Below are 26,991 nucleotides of genomic sequence, written 5' to 3'. Positions count from 1 at the left end.
ACGTGTTGGCACTCAATTACCTGGTCAGGAGCTGAACTTTTAAAACTGATTGCTATGTTATGTTATGTCTGAAGTTCAAACTACATATCATGTGGCATTCCGTGAATTTTTTCTTTGGTGGTTTTCTTTTCATCCAAAGCCTTTTGGGCAGGCTGCAAATTAGTGTCAAGGAAGAGCACATTGGCCCAGCTGATTAATTCTTTGCTTTCTCTTTCAGCTTGATATTATTTTTTCCCAAGAAAATTTGTCACTAGAGGAAGGTTGTGACAGTTACACCATTTTTTCCCCCACCAAGGAGGATGCCTTGCAAAATGGGAGTTCAATTCTCTCTTCTCTGATATCTGCTCACACATAAACCTTTCATATTTGGAGATGTCTGTGCTCTATGAATGAATCTCATTACTACAAGAGTGGCATTTTTTTTCCTGGCCAAGAATCATACTTCACCTTCAGAGGAGAATGGCCAACTAGCAATGATGTAAACTTATTCACCTTGTCACATAAAGCTGGACAAAGTTAGGATTTTCTGGGGGGAGGATTTCCTTGAAGTTGGAATGACCTCTATTTCCTGAGGTTTGTGGATGGGGGTGAAGGACTCTAGGATGAGTTATTCTATTTCCAAGAAGCAGTCTGAAAGATATATGGGAACCAAGCTATGTAGGGCTTTATATGTTATTAGATTCAGAAATGTATTAGAAGCAAATGGTAAGACCCATAAAGATGGTGGGCATGCTGCACTGACAAACGCTTCCAAGCTACCTTTTAAAGACAGCTCATGAAACTCCCAATGCAATATCTAATTGAGGTGATAAGGACATAAGGCATCTCCTGTCCTGCTTCAAATAGGTCCAATAGTAGCTACAACTCCAGAAGAACTCCAAAGGTGTGTGTGTGTGTGTGTGTGTGTGTGTGTGTGTGTGTGTGTGCGTGCGCGTGCATGCGCACATGCGTGCATGCGTGCGTGTACGTGCGGGGACTAGGTCCCTTCCAACACTGTTATTCTATTTCCTGCCACTATTTGTATGCCTTTAATCAACATCTATACAAATTCATTATATAGACCTATCCTTCAGTGGAAGTGCCATTTCTCATTATTAACATGTATTTTATATTTTGTGTCACTTGAGAGATGTATTTTATGTAGGATTTTTAAATTTGGTTGTAAACTGTATGTTGTACTTATCAATGACTACAGTAAAGGCTATTCATTCAGTGGGATCTGCCACTCTGTCCAGAGTCAAAGCCAGAGCTGACAGAATTGTTTTTGATAGTAGCACCAACATCTTACTAGGATTTAATTTTGGCTTCTTTCATTCTACCCAATTGTCACAACCCGGATACCTGGATGTGTATAGGATGGAGGATACTTAAGTATGATAAGGTTTTACTAAAGTTATATCATAGGTATTGTACTCAGTGGGTGCATAGAATACCTATGACAGAATTTTTGAAAACATCATATTAAACCAAGCTAGGCCTAAAAAGCCATAAATTCAAGCATTTATATTTATTGTCATTAAGCCAAGGAGAACATTCTTTGCCATGCTCTGCATTTATATTTGTATATTACCTCTCCAGAAAGGTTCAGTCCTATGTATTTGATCTAGGAAGATTTGTTATTTTCTAATAAAAGGATGATTATATCCCCCACAGAGCTATATTATGGGTACCAGCTGCCTGGAAATATGGTGCAAATACATTAAGCTCATTTTTCCAATTTTCAAATTTATCATCTAATTAGAGATTTTAAAAAATTGTATCTGATTATTATGTCATTCTTTCTTACTTTCTTATTCCATTGGACAATTGGTTTTAAGGACAGGAGATTCCTCTTGACATCTACCTCAAATCTATGGCCTTCTACTTTTTAACCCATTGGTTCCAGACTTATACTCTGGAATCAGAGAGTAAGCCCATTCCCTCTTTAGTGAGACAGCCCCTCAGATATCTGATGATTATTATCATAGTCATGTTTCCTGTAGGGTAAACATATATAGATTCACCATACGGCTTGCTTTCTAGACTCTTATTATCTTAATAATCACCCTCTGAACTCATTTTATGTTGTCCTTTTTTACCTATAGTTTCCAGAAGTGGGCCCAATATTCTAATATAGTGTGATCAGTATTGAGTACAATGGAGGTTATTATTTCTTATGATTTGAAATTTGTGCTCCTCTTAATGTTTTCCAAGATAGTAGCTGCACCACACTACTGGCTCAGGTTTAATTTGTGTTTGATAGAGACACCAAATTCTTTTCACATATATTACTGTTAGATCACATCTTTACCTTGTGCTTTTCATTTTTCATACATTTCTCCTTGTTAAATTCCATCCTATTTATTTCAGCTGACTGCTCAAAGGAATCCCACATAATATTGCAAGAGACTTGGCCATCTGGTATCCAGCTTAGAGTAAATATGAATAACACCAATTCATACTTCTGACATACACCTAGCCCCTTCATTCATAATTTGAGCTATACTTCCACTTTTATACACATATTTATCTTTAAAAACTAATGATTTCAAGCTGCAGATAGAGTTAGAACAAATTGCTTTGATTGCTCCAACACATACAGAATCTGAATAATTTACTATCAATTTTAATTCATTACACTGCTGTGCATTAGAAAATCTATATATGTATGTATGTATGTCCAAAAATGTTTTATATATTTTTTAATTGCTGAGCCTTAAGAGAAACTAGGGAGAGATGATGCAGATTGATGCAGTACCAGGACTTCTTTTCTGTTAGCATCTGGATGACAAACATGTGCAGTCTCAGAATAAAGATACTGTGAAGGTCCTTGTCTCCCAGCCATCCATTGATCTTGGCCAAACAAGCAGAGAAAGGGAGTTAACACTGCCTCTAAGCCTAAGCAGTTCAAATGTACATGCAACATTTAAACAATTTTCCATGCATTCCTTTAGAGTTGCATCATCAAGGCTTTCTGAACTGTCATATTTTAGACTTACCATAAACACTACAGACCCTGACAATTTCTTCAAAGAAGCAGGCACTGTGGAACAAACAGAAGGCATCCCACCCTTATGGCACAGTTAACCCCAGTGGAAAACAGGCCAGTGGAATGTTTACTGTTGCTGAGATTCTGGTGATATTTTGCTTCCCATCCTGTCCTAAAGTTCAGCTTTATAAACTCTGGATGTTCATTTGAAATGTCTGCCCCAGGAGGAGCCAGGACATTTAAACAAGTCAACCAGTGAAAGCCATGAATCACAAATTCAGATTAGATCCACCAAAGCCAGCTACTTTGCCCTAGCCTAGGTAATACTTCCAGAGAGTTGTTCATTCAAATGGCATAGCATCTTTCAGTGGCACATTTAATTATGGAAACTAATATATGCTTGATAGAAGACATATTTGTTTAGTAAGATACATATAAAGAGGGACCAAAGCTGTTTAAATGCAAAGCATAAACTGGACTCCAATTCACTAAGATAAAGGCCTAGAATATGTCAGTGTCATGGGTCATAACTGTATTATTGGAAGAGATATCAAATAATAAAATGGATGTGCAGGGCTTCACACACAGCAAATCTTATTTGTGTCTACAGAAAATAATGGCTCAGGGCAGCTTTTGGGCATACTGAGCTATAGCAATCAGAATGGCCAAAATAAATATTTCTTTCTGAGTTGGACTATTATATACACAGATGACAATGTGAGTTCTAAAAGAGATGTACAAGAAATGGTGTCTAGAAAGACAGCATGATCCGCTGAACCAAGTAATTTGTTTAAATAGTTTACCTTGATATAATTTTCTTCCAGGATTTGACCATTTTTTCCACAAGGCAGAAAAATCTCACCTCAGTAGTGGATAAAGTAGGTATGGAAGCAATAATGCATTTAATTTATCACATCATTGATAGCAGGATTAAAACTCTGCGTTTTTACTTCAAACGTAGAGATACTTTATTGCAGAATGCACTGATGGTCATATTTAAAGGAGACCCTTGTCTCTCATTGAAGTCCAATAGAAGTCAATGGAAGTTGCAACCCAACAAAGAGGCTAAAAGGCCATCTGTCAAGGACACTGTAGTAGCTGATTTCTGCACTCAGTAGGGGATTAGATCCAATTTACTTAAAGATCCCATCCAACCTTTATGTCAATGCTGTAAACATTCGATGTTCCCGCTCTGACAACTGATGAAAATTGCAGCCATTTTCTATTTGCTTTTAACATGCTTTTTCTTCTATTTAGAAATCAGATGCAGAAGGGGGATTGGGATTAATGTTTGAGCTCAGCTAGCCATAATAATAAATGCTGCTTTGTGGGAACCCAAGGACGAATTGATAACGTTTTGGTGGGCTGAGGAGCTGGGGAGAAAATCCGCGTTTCAGACTAATTGGAGAACATGATTTATGACTGCTTATTGGGGCTGGGAATTGCAATTTGTTACTTTGTATCCGGGGGAAGGAAAACTAGTTTTGGGTTCAACTATGTAGTGCCAATATATTGTTTCCTGAATAAAATGTTCTTTGAGGAAGAATTCTTGCCTTGAAGTTCTTTTGATAGGTTTCATCTATTGGAACCATGACATTAACCCAAAACTCAGTTCTATCTTGACCACCCTAGGGTCCTGAGCTCGAGTCACCTTCCCTAAGTCAAGGGATAGGCTGACAAAGACTCAGGGAAGATCTCAGCATGGAGAAGGAAGAAGCACCTGTAACCAGTACCCTGGCCATGGCTGTTGCCTCAACAGAGGGAGCACAAGCCAGTGCACCAGAGGAGAAACTAATTTTTGATGCCTTACAGCAAGGGGCAAGGCCAAAGATGTGAGACCTGATTTGGTCATTGGAGTGGACCTGCCCAGTGGAGACTCCAATCACTTCGAGGCAACCGTGCTGAAGGCGAGTTCTTTGAAAGTGTCCAAAGCCGACTTGCAAGCAGGAGCCCCTCAAGGATCGTGCTCCCTGGACCGTGAGGACTCTGAAGAATTGAAGTACCTTTCTGCAGTCCATAGCCAATTGGTAGAAAAGTTGGTAGAGAGATTCGAAGGGCTGGAGGTGAGCAGGGAATAACTTTCTCACTCTTCGCATGCAAGTGAACATGATGACCAGCAGAGCCAATGTCAATCTGTGCCTAAGGAAGCTCCAGCCCCATTGATGGAGTGCAGGTGGTTTCCACATCTTCAAAGCCACCAGAGTTGACCTCCAGCCCTGTGAGAAGTCCTGGCCACCACATGGCAGTCTGAATCATCACCGCTCCTCCAAGACTCTGGAGCGCCACTCATGACACAGTAGCCTCAGCCACTGGAGAAGTCCCAGATGGCATTAGTTATTGCGATCCCTCGACAGGCACTGCCACTATGATGGCTCCAGGCGGTGGGATTATGATGACAGCCCTGACAGGCGGTCCCACTACCAAAGCCCAAGCCATCACCAGGGCAGCCAGAATCCAGATCGTCACAGGTACCGTAAGACCATCGCTACTATCAATCACACAGCCTTATGCATCACCTGAGCCTGAGGCCTGTGCAGGGAGAAGACCCAAATGTGAGCGTTCAATGAGATTTAATTCAACAGCTGCATGACCTGTTGGCCGGGCAGCAACAGGTCGGGGCGCCACAGTCGTTGGGGGCCTGCAGCACTTGGGGGTGCCACAGCCACTGCCAGGGGATCCACAACCGTTTGGGATGCAGCAGCAATGGGGTGGGCAGCACCCCATGAATGCACAACAGCCAATGGAAGGACTGCAGCAACTGTTGGGAGCGCAGCAGCAGTGGGTGTAACAACAACCCCTGAACGTGCAACAAACATTGGGGGGTCTGCAGCAATTGGGGGTGCTGCAGCCATCGTTGGGAGGTCAGCAGTCGCTGGGAGTGCAGCAGAGTGCAGGGAAGCCAACCGCCGATGGGAATGCAGCAGCAATGGGAGGGGCAGCAGCCCATGATGACACCTCTCCTTAGAGCTAGTTTTGATGGTGACCTGGAGAAGCTGATCTTCTTTCTCAATCAAGTATGTTCCCATATGAATCGCAATGCCAATTTCTACCCAAATCCAGCTGCTGTGGTTGATGTTGTCACAGCCAATCTGGAAGGGGAAGCGTCTGAGTGGCTAAACAATCTGTACAATGAGTAAGCGCCTGAACTGGTAAATCTCCATCTCTTCCTCCTTGGATTAAGAGCCAGGTTGGAGGACCCGTCCATAGCTCCCAAAGCAGAGAAATAAATTCACAAGATAAAGCAAGACGGTAGACCTGCATTGGAATACGTATGAGAGTTTTGCAAAGTAGCAGGTCAGATAGAAAGGTGGCCTGAGCAATCCCTAGTGCATTACTTCAAGGAGGGGCTAGATGATCACCTTTCCCAGGCCTGCGTCTATCAGGCTGTCCCTACTCAATTACAGGAGTGGTATCAGGCAGCAGTAAGATTGGATGTCGAACTTGCTCATTACAAGAAGCCACCATCTCAGGAAGCCGAGCTGAAACCAGAGCAGACCAGGCAGCCTCCTCTCTGAAAGCCCCCAGACATCGCAGCCACAGAATCCCCCAAGCCACCTGCCGGTCCACCAATTAAATGCTTCAGGTGTGGACAACAGGGGCACCAAGTGGCAAATTGCCCGATCCCATACCCCCAAAAGGGGAGCAGATTGGGGCCAAAGGTGAGGAAAAAACCAGCCCAACAGCTGGCGAGAGAAAAATTGAACTGGATCACCCAAGAACCCGTTACCCAGGTCTCATCAAGCATGCAGGAAAGCGCTGATGCCCAAGCTGAACCTGCCACTGCTCTGTTCTCCTAAGACAGCAATGACGAAGGGGAGAATGACCCGATGGTGAGTTAACCCGTTCAACCTTTTTCTCTCGCAGCCAAACTCATATTCCCTAAGATGGGGGTATAAGTGGATTTGAGAGTGCTAGTGGACTCGGGGTGTTCCCGGTGCATTGTCAGCTTGCCACTTGTCCTTAAGATGGATATACGGGCAAGATTGCTCTGCAAGCCCATGAGTTTTGAACAAGCAAATGGCTTTCTAATGGGAGGAACTTTAGTCACACAATTGACAGAGTATAGAAATAGGTGAACATTGGGAGTTCATTCATTTCATGGTGGCTCCGAAGATGACTGAGGCTGTGATTTTAGGTCTAGCCTGGTTAGACAAATGGAAATCTTTTATTTGGTGGGAAAGGGGAATGAGGATTGTGAGATTACCCATAGGGCCCAAACTCCCTCTTAATTCGGCCAAATAAAATGAATAAAATGTTTTTTGAGGAAGAATTGCCTTGAAGTTCTTTTGATAGGTTTCATCTATCGGAACAATGACACCTTATATTCTGTGATTGGGTGGCACCTGGAAATCATCATGCTAGGAAATTATACAATGATTTACAATGGCTTCAAAAGAAGATAATTCTAAATTTATTATCAGAAATATTCCAAATATTTTTCTCTATAATCACATCTACTAGTCCTATCAGGTTCAGCAGGAAGAGTACTTTGAGGGTCCTTCCATGAAATAATGTCATTTAAAACTGCAATTAAAACATAATTAAAAACAAGATGCCTAAAACATTCAAAATAGAAAAATAAACATTAATGTATGAAAACTTCAAAAAAAATTGGGGAGAGTATGTTTTTATCACTGTTATAAATTATTTCAATGAGCTGATTTGTTCCACAAGCAAATCAGAATTAATTGTTGATATCAACATAGTCATAATCATAATCACATCTTACTGATGTTCTAACAGTGCAAGGCAGACTTCAGTAGATGTTACTTGGGCTTAGGTCATGTAAGGCTTATACCTTATGATGAGTGTTTTGAATTGGCAACTAGCAACCAGAGAAGGTCTTTCAGCAAGGAGTTATGTGAAGTACTGCTTACCATCTGGGTTAGCTGAAGTTTCCAGATGATCTTCAAGAACATCTTATGAGAATCAAACCTTGAAGCTACATTACAACTCACTAAAGGCAAGTATCTGCCAACCAATCTATTTGCCATCCGTATTATGTGTCTATCAAGAATCACCTGGAACCTAAACTATGCTAATGTTAACAGAGATAACATGTATGGAATATATTTACTATGTTGTAGTGATCTATATGTAATTAAGAATGGGTATAGCCAGACCATGAGCTGTAACTATCAGAGACTTCATAATAGGCACAGAAAAACCCTGAATGATTAAACCAATGGCTCATTAATTCAGCATTCACTGTCATACAGTGAATATCCAGGAAACTCATAAGTGAGACACAAGGTCAATATTCTTCTATTCTTGATCCTTGAGGGTTGCTATTTAAAGGCACCTCTGTCTTTGAATTTGAAATAATATACTATAATCAAGATTAGCTATGACGGATAATTCTCTATTAATTTGTATGTTTTAAACCATCTGAATTGGTTTAACTTTAATTTTAGCTGTAGGCAGCATATTTCATAGCTTAATTGCATATTGTGTAAATATATACAGTACTTCCTTTTATTGGTCCTGAATTTCCCCACATTTAGCTTCAAGAGATAACTCAAAGTTGTAATAGTATGAGAAAGGTAAAAAAAAAAGCTCTACATCTGTATTTTTAATCTTTATGTGAGTGTATTAAAACAATTGTCAGTTCCAATGACATGCATGGAAGAAGGAAACAAAATTGGCAAGATGATTGTAATGTAAGCTCCACCTTTTTCAACATGCACATAATATCAACATTTGTATAAAAGAAATATTGATTCAGGGTTGATGTGCTCCATATTGCTTCTTATGACATATATGCACCTCGTGGTCAGGTCCTCCATTATCCAATTATTTTTAAGACAAGCAGCCCCAGATACTGAAGTCCTTCCTCACTGAAGAGATTATCTAGATTATTTATGTGATTATTTGCATGATAGTATTCTTTTTCACACCAGTATTCTCCAGATATCTTAGTAGTATTCTCCAGATATGGAGGGTGCTCTAACACTAGATGTTTTTAAGAAGAGATGGGATGGCCATTTGCCTAAAATGGTATAGGTTTTCCTGCCGGAACAGGGATTGAACTAGAAAACCTCCAGGATCCCTTCCAATTCTGTTATTCTGTTATGCTGCTAGTAGAAGAGTAGGTCATGATTTCAGGAGTTCTCAGGGAAGGCAGCAACTTGTGAAAAAGTATATATTATTTGTATGTCTAGTGCAGTGCTTCTCAATCTGGAAACTTTAAGATGTGTGGACTTCAACTCCCAGAATTCCCTAGCTAGTCTATGCTGGGGAATTCTGGGAGTTGAAATCCATGCATGGTCTAATGCAGGGGTGTCAAACTGCCAACCTGCAGGCCAGTTACATCATGCTGAAACCGCATCCATCCCATTGCCAGCAATGGAAAAAAGTTGCGATACGTCATGACACATCACGTGACATTGCAAGTTTGACACCCCTGGTGTAATGTACGGTATATCTTAGGACTGACTGTGCTGTATGCATAGAGTGGATAAGAACCCTGGAGAATCTGATATTGCACTTAATATGAATCTACAAACTAGTAATCGGGGTCTGAATGAGACTCGTTTCAGATATTCAATTCAACTGGACTTTCTTAATGCCAGAGGAAAGCTGAAAGTGCTTTCTTGGAGGAATTTTGCTTAGAAGGTTTAGGAAAAAGTATAAAGCTGGTCTCAGAAAAAGAACATTTTTTTGCCATGAATGAAAATCCCATCAGCTAAATGCACATTGTCACACCTTGTTCTCTTGCAGATGAGAGAAAATCAGCGAACTGCTTCCCAAGAGCCTGTTCTTCTTTCCACAAAGGAAGAGAAAAAAAACCCAAAAAACATCTCTAGAACCAGAGAGATAAGCACAATATCAGGAAATAATATTCAGGCAATTGAATCCTCAAGGGAGGCAAACTTGCTGATAGACTGTAAGTCATTTTGTTCTGAAGCTCTCTGCCTGCACATACAATGAATGCATGTTAAAAGAGATGCCCAATTGCGTGAGTGTAGGAAAAAGTTGGAATTTGGAATTTGGAATCATACAAACATTTGGTTAGTCAAGGGCCCTTCTAACTTCCTCCCTAGCAAATGCATGATTGCTGTGGCAGAAAAAGAATGAGGGACAGTACTGAACTGAGACTGTTTATAGGCTTTAGCAAGGACAGTTAGTATCTGTTTTGTAAAGAGAGCTGAATTGTTACAAAGAACAGCAAAGGCAGAGTTTTATAAGGTCTAACCAGGGCAGAGGCCAAAGTCAACAACTACAAACCTTTTAGTTAGCCAAATGGGCATCTGTGGTGGAGGGAGGTGTGTGTCAAAAATATCATGTTGCATGTTGAAATGGCACAGAGCTTTGATCTTGTAGTTGCAGTTGACAGTTTGGCTTTTTTTTTTTAACCCTCTCTCCCAAGATGTTCCCGATTAGCCATTAACCTCATAACACAAATCCCAAGTGGATGTCTATGGAGATTCTCAGTCAACCAAGTTATCCAGGTGATTTTTCAAAAGGCAACTGGACTTTCTTGGTTTTTTTCTTTTTCTCTTCCTTGAAGACATTTTACTTCTCATCCAAGAACTTTCTTCAGTTCTGACTGAATGATGGGGTATGGAAGGATTTATATTCCTTGCAGATATCTGGTTGTTAGCACTCTCTCTGAGAGGCATTGAGGTCACTTGAAGGTTCATCTGTGCCCTTAGGGTCACCTGAGTAATGCAAATGGGTGTGAAATCTTGGAACTGCTGAAAGGAGTTGTGTTGTAAACAGGAGATAGGTGATGTCATATCCTTCCCCCTCTGTTGAGAAAAGGCTGTTCAGTCTTAATGTAGATGGCCTCTTTGACCCGTCTTTCAAGCCAATGGTCTTCTGTCCAGAATGACCATCAGATAACTACAAAAAAGATAAATCCATTCTCCAAGATTCAGTAGAACTAAAGAAGCATCTTAAATGAGAAGTGAAACATCTTCAAGGAAAAAAACAAGAAAGTCCAGCTGCCTTTTTCTTTGGGAAAATCTCTGGTAGATTCATCTTCAATGGATGAAGCTCAGATACAGGAGGACAGAATCTGCCCAAGGCTGGCAAATAAAAGACTTTTCTACTAGTTTGAGTCTAGGACAGACTTTGGATCCACATTCCTGCCTGTGAGTTTGATTAAATTCCAGACCTGCCTTTAGGCTTAGCTACCCAATAATGTGCTTGCTTTCTTCCTTTCTGTGCTTTGTTTTGGGCATCGCTGCCCAAGAGAAGAATACCTGAGCCTACTTCTGTAGCATAAGAAATCCTTCTTGTGTTACTTACTAATATGGAAAAGGGAAAAAAGTTTTCTCTCCCAAGTGATCAGTTGATCGTTGTTTTTGCTGATGAATTGCAGTTGTGTCATGAAAAAGGAATGTGAAATTGACAATAACAGCAGCAACAGCAGCAGCAGCAGCAGCAGCAGCAACAACAACAACAACAACAACAATAAATTCTGAAGGCTGAGACCTGTCCCTAGAGTCCTTGTCACAAACAGGCCTAGTTTTTTTTTTAACCCTAATTTTCTGATTAGACACTCCCACTGATTATCAGGGAATTTGCATAAATAGGCAACAGAGAATGTTATTTGGCATAAAAATCTTGAAATCAGAGACTCAGAAACAGCTATTATTGCTGTCATCGCTCCTATTACTTCTAATTCTTTTTTTAAAAAATTTTTTAAACTTTAAAACTCTAGATATACATTGGTATATGGAAATGTTCAGCAAGCTAAGCATAATTTTCAAGAACAGTCTCCCTCTATGCCTGAAAAGAAAAGTTTTTTTTCAGTGTGTGCTACCTGCTATAACCCATGCCGGTGAAACATGGACACTAACCTCACAATCAATACAAAAGCTACGAGTAGCACAAAGAGCCATGGAAAGATACACGTTCGGCATAAGAATTGAAATGGAAATGGCAGGTGGACCAAGGCAATCATAGAATGAATCCCACTTGATAAAAACTGCTCATGAAAGAGACCTAAAACTAGATGGCTCAATGACATCAGCAAGTATTGCAGGTCCAATTGACAAAAGAAAGTTCCAGACTGTTGGAAACATGAGGAAGAGGCCTTCATCCTGCAGTGGATAGACAGTGGCTAGAATGATGATGATGATGATGACAACGACAATGATGATGATGCAAATGTAGGAATATATTTTTCCTAAGTCCATGGTTGAAAGGAATGGGTGAGCCAACATTGTCCATATCAAGTCAGTGCAGAAGGGAGGGAGGGAGAGAGGGAGGGAGGGGAGAAGGAAGGAAGGAAGGAAGATAGATTTTCCTATCACTGCTTTCCAGTTGTTTGTGGCTCATCAGCTTCTCTCACTATGCATGCTTAACATAGGCCCTTGTATTTTTTTCATTTACTTTCTTTCAGATGTCCTGCCTATGACCATGGATATTCTAGTTAACTAACATGGCCACCAACTGTTGACAAATCTATGTTAATTTTATTCTATCTTTGTCTAAAATATCTACAATGCATATTGTTAGAAATATACGTCATTGCAAGAATATTGAAGTAATACAGTTTTCTGGGAATTTACAAGGAGAGCAGAACACATCTGGCATTTGGACAATGCCTGAGAATGGTAATAGGGCTGTTTTTACTTCTGCATAAACATGGGTATGATTGAACTCTGCAATGCAAGATAAGCTTTGCAAGAGTTAACACTGTCTGAAATAAATGAATGCTTAGAACTGACAAGAACAGCAGGTTTACAGGCCAAGTGTGTTGTGAATAATAGCTAGGCTTTTACTGATGGATGTGTATTTCTATCAGCCTCATTACCTCATTATATCCCTCAGTAGTTTTTATAATCTGGAATTGATTCTGAAATTTAAGTGACCCTCACCTGGTATACAAAAAATAATTATAAACACATATACCAGGCATATTCTTTCATAAACCCTATTTGTGTTCCCTTCAAAAGAAACATATAAGACACTCAACACAACTCTCCTTCCAAAGAAGATGGGGTCGACGTTCCCTGAAAAAGCAAAGCAAAGGGCTGTGTGTGTGTGTGTGAAAAACTGGATGGAGATGAGGCAAAAGGAAAAGATAATTAGAGGAAAAAAGAAGAGAGAAAGTCCTGGTTGCGTTTTACAAAAATTCACCAGAAAATGAACTACTATGCCTCCATGTCAAAAGATTCAGGCTTTGTTGCCCAAATGTCTGAGTCATTTGTACTACTTATTCTTACCAGTAAATATGAGATAATCCCAGCCCCTTCACAGGTTCCTCATTTGAGGAATTTTTTTTTGTCTGCCTATAGATTAAATGCTATAATTTTCCATTTAAAATAATGATTCTTCTCTGAGTTTAGCACTAACAGATGTCTATGTTGTGCTAGCACTAGCTTTTTTTAGTGGGTATCACAATATTGCCTGAATCTCTGTCTTCACTACATCATCCTTTTCATACATATTAAACCATTAGTGAGATGTTGTTTATGAAATAACTGATTACGCAGACTTCCTCACGGTGACATCCTGCAGATATATTTCACAACAATTAATGTGACTAATGACTATAATGAACTGGAGAAAATCAGAACTAAAATCCAACACAAGCTGAGAAAACTGCACAAGGTATTTTAACCATTCTTTAAGGCATGTCTAAAGGGCTGGGAACAATTTATAGAGAGCAGAAATGAGTGGTTATCAGAAATGACGGTTATCACCTTCAAAGAGACTAAAGGCTTGTTTTTCAGTTATACTTCCAAAATACACTTTTCTATAGTGGTTTGCTTCAAATGCTTCTGTCCCTTTGGGATATTGGAAACTAATCCGGCAGATCATTGACTATCTTGTAGATGAAGGAACATAATATTTACCAGGGTCTCTAATAGTTTGAAAGCTGCCTTTTACCATTAGTTCTCTAATAGCACAATGTTCACAACATATGCCTTGTTAATAGAAACTTGTTGGTTTGAAATCCAGCAGAATATTTTATTGATTTTTTTTCTTTCCTAAAACTTGTTACTTTTCATGTTGCTTTTTTAAAGCCCAGTGGAGCAGTGTTTTATCATTTTTTCATTCAAATAAGACAAAAGGGAATGATTGGCATCATATTTTAATAGGGCTGTAAAACAGAGCTGTAAAAGTTCTTTAAAACGAGTGCTTTGCAATGTGAAAGAAACATCTGTCTTTAAATCATTAAAGCAGCCATGTCTACTTCCAGACTTGAAGCTGTCTATGCATGCATGTTTGTGCATGCATGTTTGTGCACGTTCATATGAATGTATATGAAGTAACTTCTTCAAGATCTTTTACAGGAAGATGATTCACAGTTGGGTTGGGTTGTTCTCCTTTTAGTTTTGTTATGTTTTTACAGTATATAGTTACACAATTATCTTGTCTCCAGAAAAGAAAAAAAATCTTTTCTTTTTTTTAAAAAAAAATATAGGTAGAATGAACATTATTCTAAGCTTTATATGAAAGCAAATATTTATGGTTTCACAAGTTTATATTTTCCTTAAAAGTATGTGAGCAAAAATATTTTCTTCAGTATCTCTCATTCATCTAATTATTTGTGCTCAACTCACTTTTAAAACATTGTGCAATAATGTTTTCTTTCCATTCTCTGTTTTTGGCCACTTTATAAAATATGTAGTTTCCTCCATATTCTTATATTCATGTTAGCTGGTGAAATTTTGGCAGGCACTCTATTTGTAAATAAATAATGTAGAAATTCTTACTATTGGAAGTCTACGGAATTAATCAGCAATATGATTACAAGGAGAAACGGGCATCTTCTGATTAGCTCCATGTCCATTTAGAGTCACTTCCTTACAATTATAGTTTAGATAACAATTGCAATGGACTAATATTACTTAATTTTAGTTAATTTGGTTTTAATTATTTTATTTATTTAATTAATTGCCTAATAGACCAGTGTTTCTCAACCTTGACAATTTTAAGGTGTGTGGACTTCAACTCCCAGAATTCCACAGCCAGCATTGCTGGCTGTGGAATTTGGGAGTTGAAGTCCACACGCCTTAAAATTGTCAAGGTTGAGAAACACTGTAATAGACCAAGTTCTGTGAGCAGTTTACACTAAAACACACATGTGTACATATCCATACTCGTAAGTACAATTCAGCTATTGTGTTTATTATTCATTATGGCTCTGGGTGCCCTACAATATGGAAAACTATTGAATATATATATATATATATATATATATATATATATATATATATATATATATATATATATATATAAAAGCAGTGACTATCACAGATTGACAAGATTGAGGACTGATTTTAATTGTTGATCCTGGCCAAAAGGAGTTTTTATTGAATGATATGATTTGGACAGACCACTTGTTACATCTTTTTTATGTCTTCATCTATTACAACTTATTGGAGAAAGTGTTAGGCATAGGGCTGAACTCATTCTGAGGAAGTAGAGCTAGACTCAGCTTCTTTTCTAGTACTGGGTTCTCCATTAAGAACAAACAAACTCTGATGGCATGATCACTGATTGATCGGTTGACTTTGGGCCAGGGCCAGGAAATCCTGGTCTTCCCAAAATTAGCAGTAGGCAGCCAAGCCTGAATCTGAATTCCAAATCTTACTGTCTGATAACTAATAAAGTTGGGAATATCTCAAACCCACTTTGGTTAATTGCAGGTTTATTGCATGCACCTTACTCTGTTTATTAGCAATGCTCAGTTAAGCACCATGAGTCCAAATCAAACAGGAATTGTAAACTTAAGGTGTTCGAAGATGCTAAAAATAGTGCCAACTTTGCAATCAAATAGAAAGAGCAATAAATTTAGAAAAGTCCTGAAACTTATAGAAAAAAAAAATCTTAAGAATGAGGAACCATATAAACAATTTGAATAATGGCAAAACGTGCTCACTGGACTTGAAGGATTGGCTGCTGGAAGAAGGGACAGAAAATTGGGGAAAAGAAGAGAATGGCATATTTTACAAAAAGGTATAACTAGCTGGTTTCCTGTACTGAATGTATTGCATCAGGGTTTTTTTTCTGGCCTCACTAAATACTCCTAATTTCATTTTCTATATGAAGATTATTGCCCTAAATATACTACTAAGAATTCAGTGGTATTTTCTTATGCAGAAATGCACAAAAGTAAATATAGTATTGGTAGAATGACTTATCAAATTTTTGTGTATGTTATATTTTTATGTTGTTTGCTTCCTTTTCTTGTTTCACTGCAAATAAAAGGGGGTGAATAATTATTAGGTATATTTATAATGCACTTAACAATAAAAAAAGGTTGGGATGACATGGCACTTTTCTAAACCAAACAGCTCTGGGAAATATATTCATCTGCAAGACAGTGATTGTCCCAAAGTCATTGATTTTAACTTTGTGGTAATGTGAACAGAGGTTTCCACATCCTAGCGGGGTGGTTTGTGATCCAGCCCACACAGATTCTGTTGAATATAGAATATTTTATTGCGGGATAACAGCACTTAGCCAGGACTTGGTTGATCTCAAGAGGATTGGTTCTTATACATTTAGATGGGAGACCACTAGGAAATCCTAAAATTTGTAATTCAGATCGGACTGATAATAATTATAGAAGGTAGAAATTGAATTTTCAGTTGCAGAACTCGATCTTGCTGATATAGTAGAGTTCAACTTTTGGCTGGAAAAGAATAATAAAGAATCAGAATAAGGGAAGCAATCAATCAAGTCTTTACTTGAAGATCACATCTTGGTTGCTCCAGGAACCAAGCAAATGGTTGTTAACAGGTTGGGCAGGTATTTTGTGTGTGTGTGTGTGAGGGGGGAGGGAGAGGGAGAGGGAGAGGGAGAGGGAGAGAGAACTGGTAAGTGGAATCCACAAAAGCCTTCCATTTCACATGGCTTATTTTCTTTTAATATTCTCTTCCTTCTCCTCTTTGTGTAAAAAGGCATAACTCCAGGGTCCAACAAGATGACATTGTTTGATGTAGGATTCAGAGCATGCCTTCTTTGCTAGGTCTGGTCAAATGAGCAAAAGCAATGGGGGACAGGCATTCTCACAAATAGCCTGGTCTTATGCCATGTAGGGCTTTATCTATCTGCAGCTTCTAAAAATTTGGGGAAAATTTTAGGGAAAAAACCCCTTTAAAAAATTCTGAGTAAGGCTAAAGTTGAGCCTATGGCTTAAGGTAGTGTAATGATCAATGGGAATATCCTAGAGCAGTGATGACGAACCTTTTAAAGATCGAGTGCTCAAAAACCACCCCGCCCATCTGCTCTGCCGCCTGCCCCTGCTCCACCCCCGCTCCACCCCCTGCTCTGCCCCCGCCCACTCGCAGGGCCACCCATCACCTCCACGGCCCACCGCAGATCACCCAGGCAGCCCTGCAATGCCATGACAATTACGGCCTCCACCTGCCCCCAATAGCATCTGTGCACATCAGGGCGCAAAGGCGGAGTCTTGTTCCTGCTGCCTGGCTGCCATGTTTTTGGCTGCGCTGCTCGGTGTGGGCCACACCTGGGGGTGACTCTACAGGGGGGCTACTTCAGTGAAGCAGTCGACGTGATGTGCCAGTGCCTGGAAGATGTGAGGGTCTGGATGGGGGTGAACAGGCTTAGACTCAACCCTGACAAGACCGAGTGGCTCTAGGTCTTGCCTCCCAAAGGTCAACCTGATGGTCCATCATTAGTCCTGCTGGATTTTGGGGTGAGCAATATTTCAGAGGGTTGGGTGGCTATGGAGAAGGTGCATCTCCTAGGTCCCACCCGATGACAATATTTTAAAGAAGGGACCTGAAACATGCCCATTCTATCCAATCTAGTGGAACAGGCAGATATCTTCTGGAAGAGATGGTCTCACTGTATGACACATAGGAACACACATACAGTTTTATTATTTCCATAATGCGTGGGCATCAAACTGAAAATACTTTTCTAGAAAAAAAATTTTAAAAATGCTTTTGTGTTGAAGGAAAAATCTTCATCAGGGTCCAATCCAAGCCGGGAATAAACAACATGGAGACTGCTTTAGAAAGAAGGTTGTAGTTTATTGAAGAGGAGAGCCAGACAGAAAGATGGCTTTCTGTCTTTTTTGAAGATCTTCTCCATTATTCCTTTGGGGAAATATATTCTGCCTTTTTAATATTTCCCAAAATATTTCTTTCTCTGGATTCCTCCCACAATATATTACCTCATGAATCAGCCCTTCTCAGAGTAGAATATTCTTCTGCAAATTACCAGTCTAGGATGTGAGGAAGGACTTGGAAAAGTTGAATCACTCATATATTGAGTTATTTGTTGCCTTCTGTTAAAAGGTTTATAATTGGGCTGTTTTAAAAAGACTTCCAGAGGTACAGAATAATTTTACCTTCTAACAAATCAATAAGTGTAACAGGATAATAGGCACCTAATTGCCTAGCTTAGCTAGAGGATATTATTTATTTCTATACAAGGTTTTCATTAAAAATCACTACAAGACTTCCTTGTTAGCACCTTAGATGTGACTGAAAATGAATTAGATTGAAAGTAGCACAAATGGCTCTAGAAATCCATTATTTATTACCAACTGCATTTTTAGACTTCGGAGTGAAATACCTCTCTCAAGCAAATATGACAGCTGATACCTGCATGTGACTGCATACACATGTGTATATACAATTTGAAAAGAATGTGATCTAATTGGGAAGGCAGAAAAAAAGCTCTCTTTTTTGCGGTTAAGGTTTGCAAGTGAGAACGTATGCCATAGTTGGCTCAGGAATTCTGGAAGTTGTAGTCCACAGGTTGTATTGTTGCCATAGTTCCCCACCCTAGTGTATGCCATAGGACTTGCTGTCAGCAAAAGTAGATCCAAGAAAACAGATGAGTTTATTTTGGCCATCTGTAGGAAGGAAATATTCCAAAAATGCTGATATATGAATGCATGTTTGCACCCAAAAAAGTGTGATGCTCTCAGTATGGGTGAAACCACAATGAGTAGTAGACGCATTATTTGGGATTAGTCTTATACTATACTGAAATACTTAGAACGAATATGTCCTGCTCAGTTTATGTATGTGTATTTTTAAAAGAAATGTCTTATCATATGGGAATTTTTGATAAAGTATCTCAGTCCTAAATCTCTTTGGTAATGAAATATTAAGCAAATGCATGTACATTTAACAACAGGACAAGGAACACTCCGACTATCTCCTTATACATACTTTCACTTTCCAGGTTTAAAAAGTGCACTAAAAATGCTAAAGTCAGAAAGGCTGCAGATCTACAGAAGTTAATAAAATTCTGCTATACTTCTTTCTTGCATTGAAGAAATTATGGTTATTTGCTTGATTGAGCTTCTGGTTTTATTGAACTAGTGTAGACTCAGTGTTAGATGGAAGTGCTGCTGAAAAACAGGAAACAGCCAATTCAATGCTATCAATTTACTGTAAGTGAAAACTTCCCAAGGATAACTGGGGGTTACACTGGACTTTGGGGAAACAAATCTTTTAAAATACAAGTGGATTAGTAAAAGGAAAGTTGAAAGGGAAGATAAAGGAGATGAAATATCCCCCAAATACTTGAAGTTAACTCAACACCACAATAATATGCCTTCATGTAAATTATACACTGCAAATCAAAAATGATTTAATAAAGGCAAAGAGTGTAGCTAAAACAAACTGTGGCCATGCACCCATGATGGAAATGAAAGCTTCCTTGAGATACTGTGGAATTATTACATTAAGAAGCATTGTACTAAGAAGCATTGAGAAGACAAACACAAAGATAAAAGTACGTAAGAGAAATGCAAAGTAATTGCGCTGAATACTAAAAAATGCTTTGAGATGCACATCATTATTAAGACATACAATAAAAAATATAGATCAGAAGCAGAAAAGCAACTAAACCAGCAGTTGAATTGAAGAGTGTGACCAAAAATATCCTTCTAAGACTTCTATAATATCTTCTGGTGCTATTTATTAATTTACTTTTCTGTTTTTATTGTTTTATAGCTCTTCTGTTTAACATTTTGAAGTAATTTTGCAATCTAATTGGAGGACTTTGACTATTGAGTGGAGCATAATAAATAGTTATGACAGCCATTAAGATGTTCAAAATAAAAATCATATGCAAACAGAAAGAATAGGTACTGAAAGGCTTATGATATTATCCAATATATTTTATACATATGTAGTTATTTTTCAAGGCCAATGTAGTTAAAAGATATGAAAAGGAACACAAACTCCATTCTTGTGAACATAGGATGCTCTTCTTGAATTGATTCAATAAAACTATTATCTAAAGATCACAAATTATGAAAACATTATGATCTAGTAAAAAAACTAAGACTTATAAAAGTATCTTTTTAACTGGAAATGTATTTTTTTGTTGTTATGGGACAGACTGGAACAATTACCCATAGTCGCATAAGTATAATGCCCTCAAGGAGATATTTTTAGAGTCTGTCCAAATCCAAACACTTTCTCTACTTCCACTGCCACTTTGAAACTTCCATGTCCTGTATTCTTAAACAAAAACATATGTCTGTAGGTAGATATATACATATATAGATATATATATGGAGGCTAACTCAGCATAATACATGGAAAGATCTCCCCTTTTTAATAAAGGAAGTCAGATGCATTTTTAAATGGATAGTTCAGTATTTTTAAAAGGTTGCAATGAAAGAGCACATAAGTATGCTTTGAATTCAGGTGTAATGTTTTCATAAGCAAAAAGTGGAATGAAGGCTGAGAAGCAAGTTCTTATTTGTAAATATATATATTTTCCAAGTTCTAGGGATGATGAATTATTGCAGGCTCAAGCCCCACAAAGGCATATTTAGTTGTCTGAAATCAAATAAAATAGCTGAGCTTTGTCAGATAGTCTAAGAAGTAGTTCAAAACTGCTGGAGGAATAGAAGAAGAATTTGGTAAAATGTAGTTTTGAAGGAATTCTGCTCTAGAAAAGTGTAGGAAATTGTTGTTCTCCATACCATGACAAAGAGAACAATCCCTTCTACTGTATCTGAAAAGATGCATTGTGTACCAAGAACTATTTTTGTGTCTTAGCAATGTAGGAACAAATTATACAGTGTCCACTCCATGACAACAGTTTCATGGAACACTGTGTCTACTGGGAATTATTTATGCTTTTATTTTGTATTTTTTATCTGTTGAACCTTTAAAAAAATCTTGTCTCTAAAATGTGTTCAGCAATACCTTTTGTTTTTGTTCAGACATATCTGAGCGACTTTTATTTGTTTTTGTGTGTATACTTGCTACCTGTGCTTGCCTACCTTTAGAACATTCCCATAGCAAGGCACAGCAAAAACATATTTTTCATACTGCATCTCAGGAAGAATATTGGAGTTAGAACACATTCAGAATCAAGCAATTAAAATGCCCAAGGGACTAGAGCAAACTTAAATGTATTTGATTCTTTAAACCTGGACAAGTGAAGAAATGATAGTTGTATAAAATTAAATATGAGAAGAAAGATACTCTTCTATTATACTAGAATTTTAGGTTATTCTGTGAAACTAAATTGTATAATATTCTAGATATTACTTTAATAAAAAAAATAGTAATAGGTGATCCAAACTTTTTTTTAAAAAAGCTTTTCTCTGGATAACATTCTTCCTTGAGGGAGATAACTTGTGATATCAGTGGAATGGCAAATATAATTTAAAAAAATAATGTAAATCCCCATCCCCAAGAATCAATACAAATGTATGTGGTAAAGGGCTATGATTGCCAATGCAATGACAGGTTGACTACATGTCCCATATGGAACACCCTGATATCTCTTAGGTTGAGTATGAATCATGCATAAAGTCCTACTCTTGTGTTGTTTCCAAATTGTGTGCCTTAGCATTTGTTGTCCATCCCCATTAGTTTTTATTTCAGAAAAAGAGTCAACACTTTGTTTGTAGCCAGCCCCCTTTTGAGGGAATTGATTAATGAATAAACTTTTGATTATGTATATTGTATTGTTTATTGTTAGCATGACTAAGTGATATCTTAGATAAAATGCTTTTTTTTTCCTTTCTAACATTTTCCTGCAACCACAGGATCTTTTTTTGGACCAGCCCACAAAATACAAATTGAACAAGTATAATAGTAATCATTGTATTTCTTTACGTGCCATGAAACCATAATTAGAGATGATAGTAAGACGATTACCATCTTCTTATTTGTTTGACTCATACATGGGTGCCAAATTGCCCTGAAGAGTCAATATTCAGTTTATTTTGCTATGGTATAACTTCTAAAAGAATTGTAATCAACAAGATAACATTCTTTATGAAGAAAAGATAATGTGGCCATCTGCACATTATAATAATAATACTTGTATGGAATCATATGTAATTCACATTGTCTTCTGATAAATGGGTAGTTGCAAAGCATTCACAAGAGCACTTCACAAGGAGAGTTAAAGCAATCAAGATGCCCTTTCTCAGCCTGTTAAAGTAGCTGCATCTTTTGAAAATCTTGTCAAATTGCTTCAAAGTCTGTCTCCAGCTGCTACGGATGTATTTCTGCTGGATCTGTTCACATGCACACAATCTTCTAAGGACACTGATGCATTAGGGCTTCAAAGAGCATTTCAGTACATATAGTGCATCTTTTGAATATTTTCCACAGCTTAGACAGTAGGTCTGGTGAAACTGCAGCCAACTACCCTTCACTAGATTCTTAGAAACAGTGTTTTTCAGCTTACAACCTAGGCTATACAGTATCTGAATCTTATACATTAAAATTGAAAGTGATCCAGGGCAATTACGATGTCTTACATACTCCTCATGTTGAATTTTGATTGTGTGAAATTATCTAAAAAGTCTTGCAATTACTCAATAACCCAGTAGAGGTCACCGAGTTACAAGTAGAGACTTTACATGTAGCATGAGGCTTTGGGTCAAACTACATATTACACATCACCAGAAAGGTGTTTTTTTAAATTAATGTTATTCTAATTAAGAAAGGGAAAAAAAGAACAAAGCTGTTTCACAATGAAAAGGGGAAGTAGATAGTAACCATTTAGTGAGGAAAAATTGCTGAACAAGGTGAGTTGAAGTGTCCATCATGCCACTGCTCTTGTGTTTAAACTAAACACAAATAGATTTTAAAACAGACAAAATTAATATATATTTATCCCTCTACAAATCCTTTACTTTAGATCAGATAATGTCAATATTTTAATCCAGAAAAAATATTGTTTGCATACTATTACTTTCCTCCTAAGACCAATGAAATCAGAGTTATTATTACTCAATTTACACATATTTTTGTGTAGCTATCCTTATGCACATATTAGTATATGGCTTTCCCTGATATATGCATTTAACACAAGCTTTCAAGTCTACACTTTCTTTAAATGCTATTTATATAACTGTCTTAAATATATGCTGATCTAAAGTTGTAGCAAACTTAACTTCTTTTTAGCTTGTACAGGTAGGTGCTTATTTTGACAGAAAGTGGTAGATTACCTGAAAAAATATTCCACAGTGTGAGACTACAACAAAAATCTAATTCATGGACTGTTGGAAAGGTGATAAATAAGATCAGTATTATAACACCTTCATACACATCTGTGGATTGATTAAATTCTGAATGGCAGGTATAAATCAATTTTTTTGCATATCAAGAAGGATATCAAGGAAGAAAAGGAACCAAGATTATCATGGTGCCCAAAGACATCTTCTAAAAATAAAGTTACCATATTTTTGGCTATCTGGTTTAGACGGGGGAAAAAAAAAACTATAATAGAAGGACAGAGAGAGAGATGTTTCCAGCCTTCTCTTTTCATATTAAAATCTAAATTCATCCTGTGAAGTTAAATGATGGAAGATTCAGAACAGATAAAAGAAAGTCTTTCCACTGCATATAGTTATAGTGTGGAATTTACCATAACATGCAGAATAAACATTATGCAGATTTAGAAGAGAATTGGACAAATTTATAAAGCATAATTCTAACAATAATTATGAATTGTGATGGGTAGCATATATAACTTCCATGTTTAGAGGCCACATGCCTCTTAATACCAAAAAAGAATAACTCTGCTTTTGTTCCTATGTGCCCTTTAAATTGGTTTCGCATTCTGCTGTTGTTCTATGTCTTACTTTGATCTCAAGGTTGAAGACAGAATGTCCAAGAGAATGAAAATATCTGCTTTGCATGCTCTGGTTTATAACATTCCATTTGTGTCCATTCACTCTCAACAGCTGCAAAATGTTACAGGGAAATGATGTTGTACATAATAAAAAGCAGTGTGTAGGTTAGGAAAATGAACCCATTGTAGTGCTATTGATGATATTAAGCTCATTCATCTTGTAGAGTTTAACAATGCAGGATACAGAATTTGATTTGTGTGAAAAATATCCCAAGATTTCATTACTGGGTTTTTAATACTGGATTTAAGATAGAAACATTGATGCTGGAGGAAATGAAGAGATGGTGTAGGGCTTCATTGCAAAAGTTGATCCTTTGATTCATGCTACTCTTTTATGTCTAACTGTTGCTATTAAATGATGCTTATTATAGAACATTGCTTATAAATATTAATTTATTATATTATTTATTATAATATTAATATTTTGATTGTAATAGTTTAGTTGTTATTTTATACTTGTTGAATATAGGGATTGTACCAGTTCTGCTAATTGTCAGTCTAGGCTGAGTTCTTTTTTAAAATCTTCCTGGATGTTTTACATAAGCTTCTAAGTCTCTTAGTTCCTTTCTGAGCAAAAACTAAACAGAATGACTAAGTGGAAGATAGCAGCTAATTTTCCTACTTTGAATAAGAACAAGAAATAATAAAATGAACTTACAACTGGAACAGAACACAGTATTAATATACTGCCCAAAATGAAGGCTAACATGTAGCAAACCAGAAGCATTTATCACATACCAACATAAGTTTATGAGATAATTATCAGAGCTTTACAAGAACTTTACAAAAGCTACAGTGCACCAACAGAATTGAATCTGCATATATCCTCTGATAGCTGGCTTTTTATCAGTTTGGATATCTAAAATACTCCAAACATGCTGCCATGGATTTACTTCTTATTTCTAAAAGTTCTATCAGGACAATCAGAAATAGCAATAGTGGTTTATTGGTTTATTTACTGAAGTTTCTTAAGAACCATGAAGTAATTTTCACGGTGCTTGTCCTGCAATGCTCCTGATAGGTTTCTGAAATTTGTCTTAGAAATCCATATATGAATGATGGCAATTCATCTATCGTTACCTTACAGTATTTATTCAGTAAAATTGTTATTACATGCAGAAAGTCTTTTTCTAAATGTTCTGGCTTCATGCAGAAGTGCAGTTTAATGTGTGCCTTAGGGAGAAGTACATGCCAGCAAGAACCAGCCTCAAATTATTAGCATAAGAAAAGGCTGTTAAATTCTGGAATTCCTCTGTGATCTTTCAATGGAAACTTACTGACCCTGGAGGCTTGCTTTGAAAAGCCATTTATGGGAAATGACATATAAGTCTTTATATGTTTAGTGATTTCTCTCTAGGGTTCAGAAATAAAATATATTATGTAAAGATCTTCAAACAATTATTGTACAGTAATCAAGGGAAGAAAGAACAAAAGCTGCACCCTGGCTTGCTGTCTAAGGTGAAGTTCTCAAAAGGTTAATAGGTTCTTTTAATTATTTAAAGGAATCTTTAGATTTATGATAAAACAATTCCAACCAATTTGCATGTTTATCAGAATGTAAAAACAGTCCTCACTTGCCAAAATCTGTTTATGAAAACTGAGAGCAAATGTAATATTACTGGCAATGGATTGCTGCTGGTGGTGATCATAATTGAGCTGGCAGGACAGCCTTTTCTACCTTCTAGATGTTTTACTTTTATTTGATTCATTGTAAATAAGGTAATGATACCTCAAGTTGTATCACCTCATTATCTGATGGTGACATGGACTCTTCCATGAAATCACCTGACAACAATTGGGAAGTAGTTTGATATTAGCTTGTTCTGGGATGTGGTTTATATTCCTCATCTAATTGACAGTCCTGGAATTCCCTGGGTGCCTCCCATCTCTTCCCATATTAAACAGGCCCCATCACTGCTGAATTTCAGAGCCAAGACAAAGTCAAATTGGCATTTAAGACCAGAACTTTAAAATATATGTATTATGTAATAGAACAAAATATGCCATGTACAAATTAAGAAAAACTGTCTAATACAGGGGTCTTCAAACTTGGCCCTTTTATGACTTGTGGTCTTTAACTACCAGAATTCCTCAGCCAGGCACACTGGCTGAGGGACTCTGGAAGTTGAAGTCCACAAGTCATAAAAGGGCCAGGTTTGAAGACCTCTAGTCTAATATGTCATTCTAAATGGCAAAAAAAACTAAAAAATAAGGCTAGTGCATTTATTTATATTTTATTGTAAATACAGCAAATGTTATAATGTTCATATGTTGATTTATGTCTAAGTTAGCCTGCTCATGTTGAAATCAGTCATCTGTATTTTCCGTTCTTTGATCTTCTAATTAAACTCTTATAGTATATAATGCTGGTTTTTGATCTACCAGAATTATACTGATTTTGACAGAATATACCTGTAAAGCTTATGTTACTCTGTAAGAAGTATTATCTGTGTATCAGTATCATCTATCTATAAGAACGAGCAACCAAAATTATTTCGGAGTAAAAGACTGCAGTGATAACTAATTAAACAGAGACACCATGTAAATGGGCACTGGGCTTTGAAGTGAGAAAAATGTTTAGGGGAAGTTTGAAGTTTCTCTTGAATATGTTAAATCTTAAAAAAGAAACCACATATATTTATTTTTAAAAGTATTACTTTCATCAAAGCAACACTAAATTGTGTCATTCCTTGGTTGGCTGTCACTGACATTTGGCAGCAAGATTTAGTTGGTCATCCATTATTGTTGATGAAGACCTCAACACCTGATAGTGTCTCTAGACTATTGCTATGACTTGGACTTGAGTGAATGAGATTTGCACAATGTCAGCCTCACTTTTTCTTCCCATATCCCACCTGGATCCTTTGGTAGGACATAGTCAAGATAACTGGAGATGTGACTAAGCACAGTGGATGACCAAGATATCTTCTATGTCTTTTTGTGCTTGCAGAGAT

Source organism: Crotalus tigris, unplaced genomic scaffold (assembly GCF_016545835.1).
Source record: "Crotalus tigris isolate CLP2741 ecotype Arizona unplaced genomic scaffold, ASM1654583v1 scf7180000017668.6805642782:7212621, whole genome shotgun sequence".
Classification (NCBI taxonomy): Eukaryota; Metazoa; Chordata; class Lepidosauria; order Squamata; family Viperidae; genus Crotalus; species Crotalus tigris.
The sequence above is the reverse complement of the archived record's forward strand: the minus strand, read 5'-3'. Positions refer to the sequence as shown.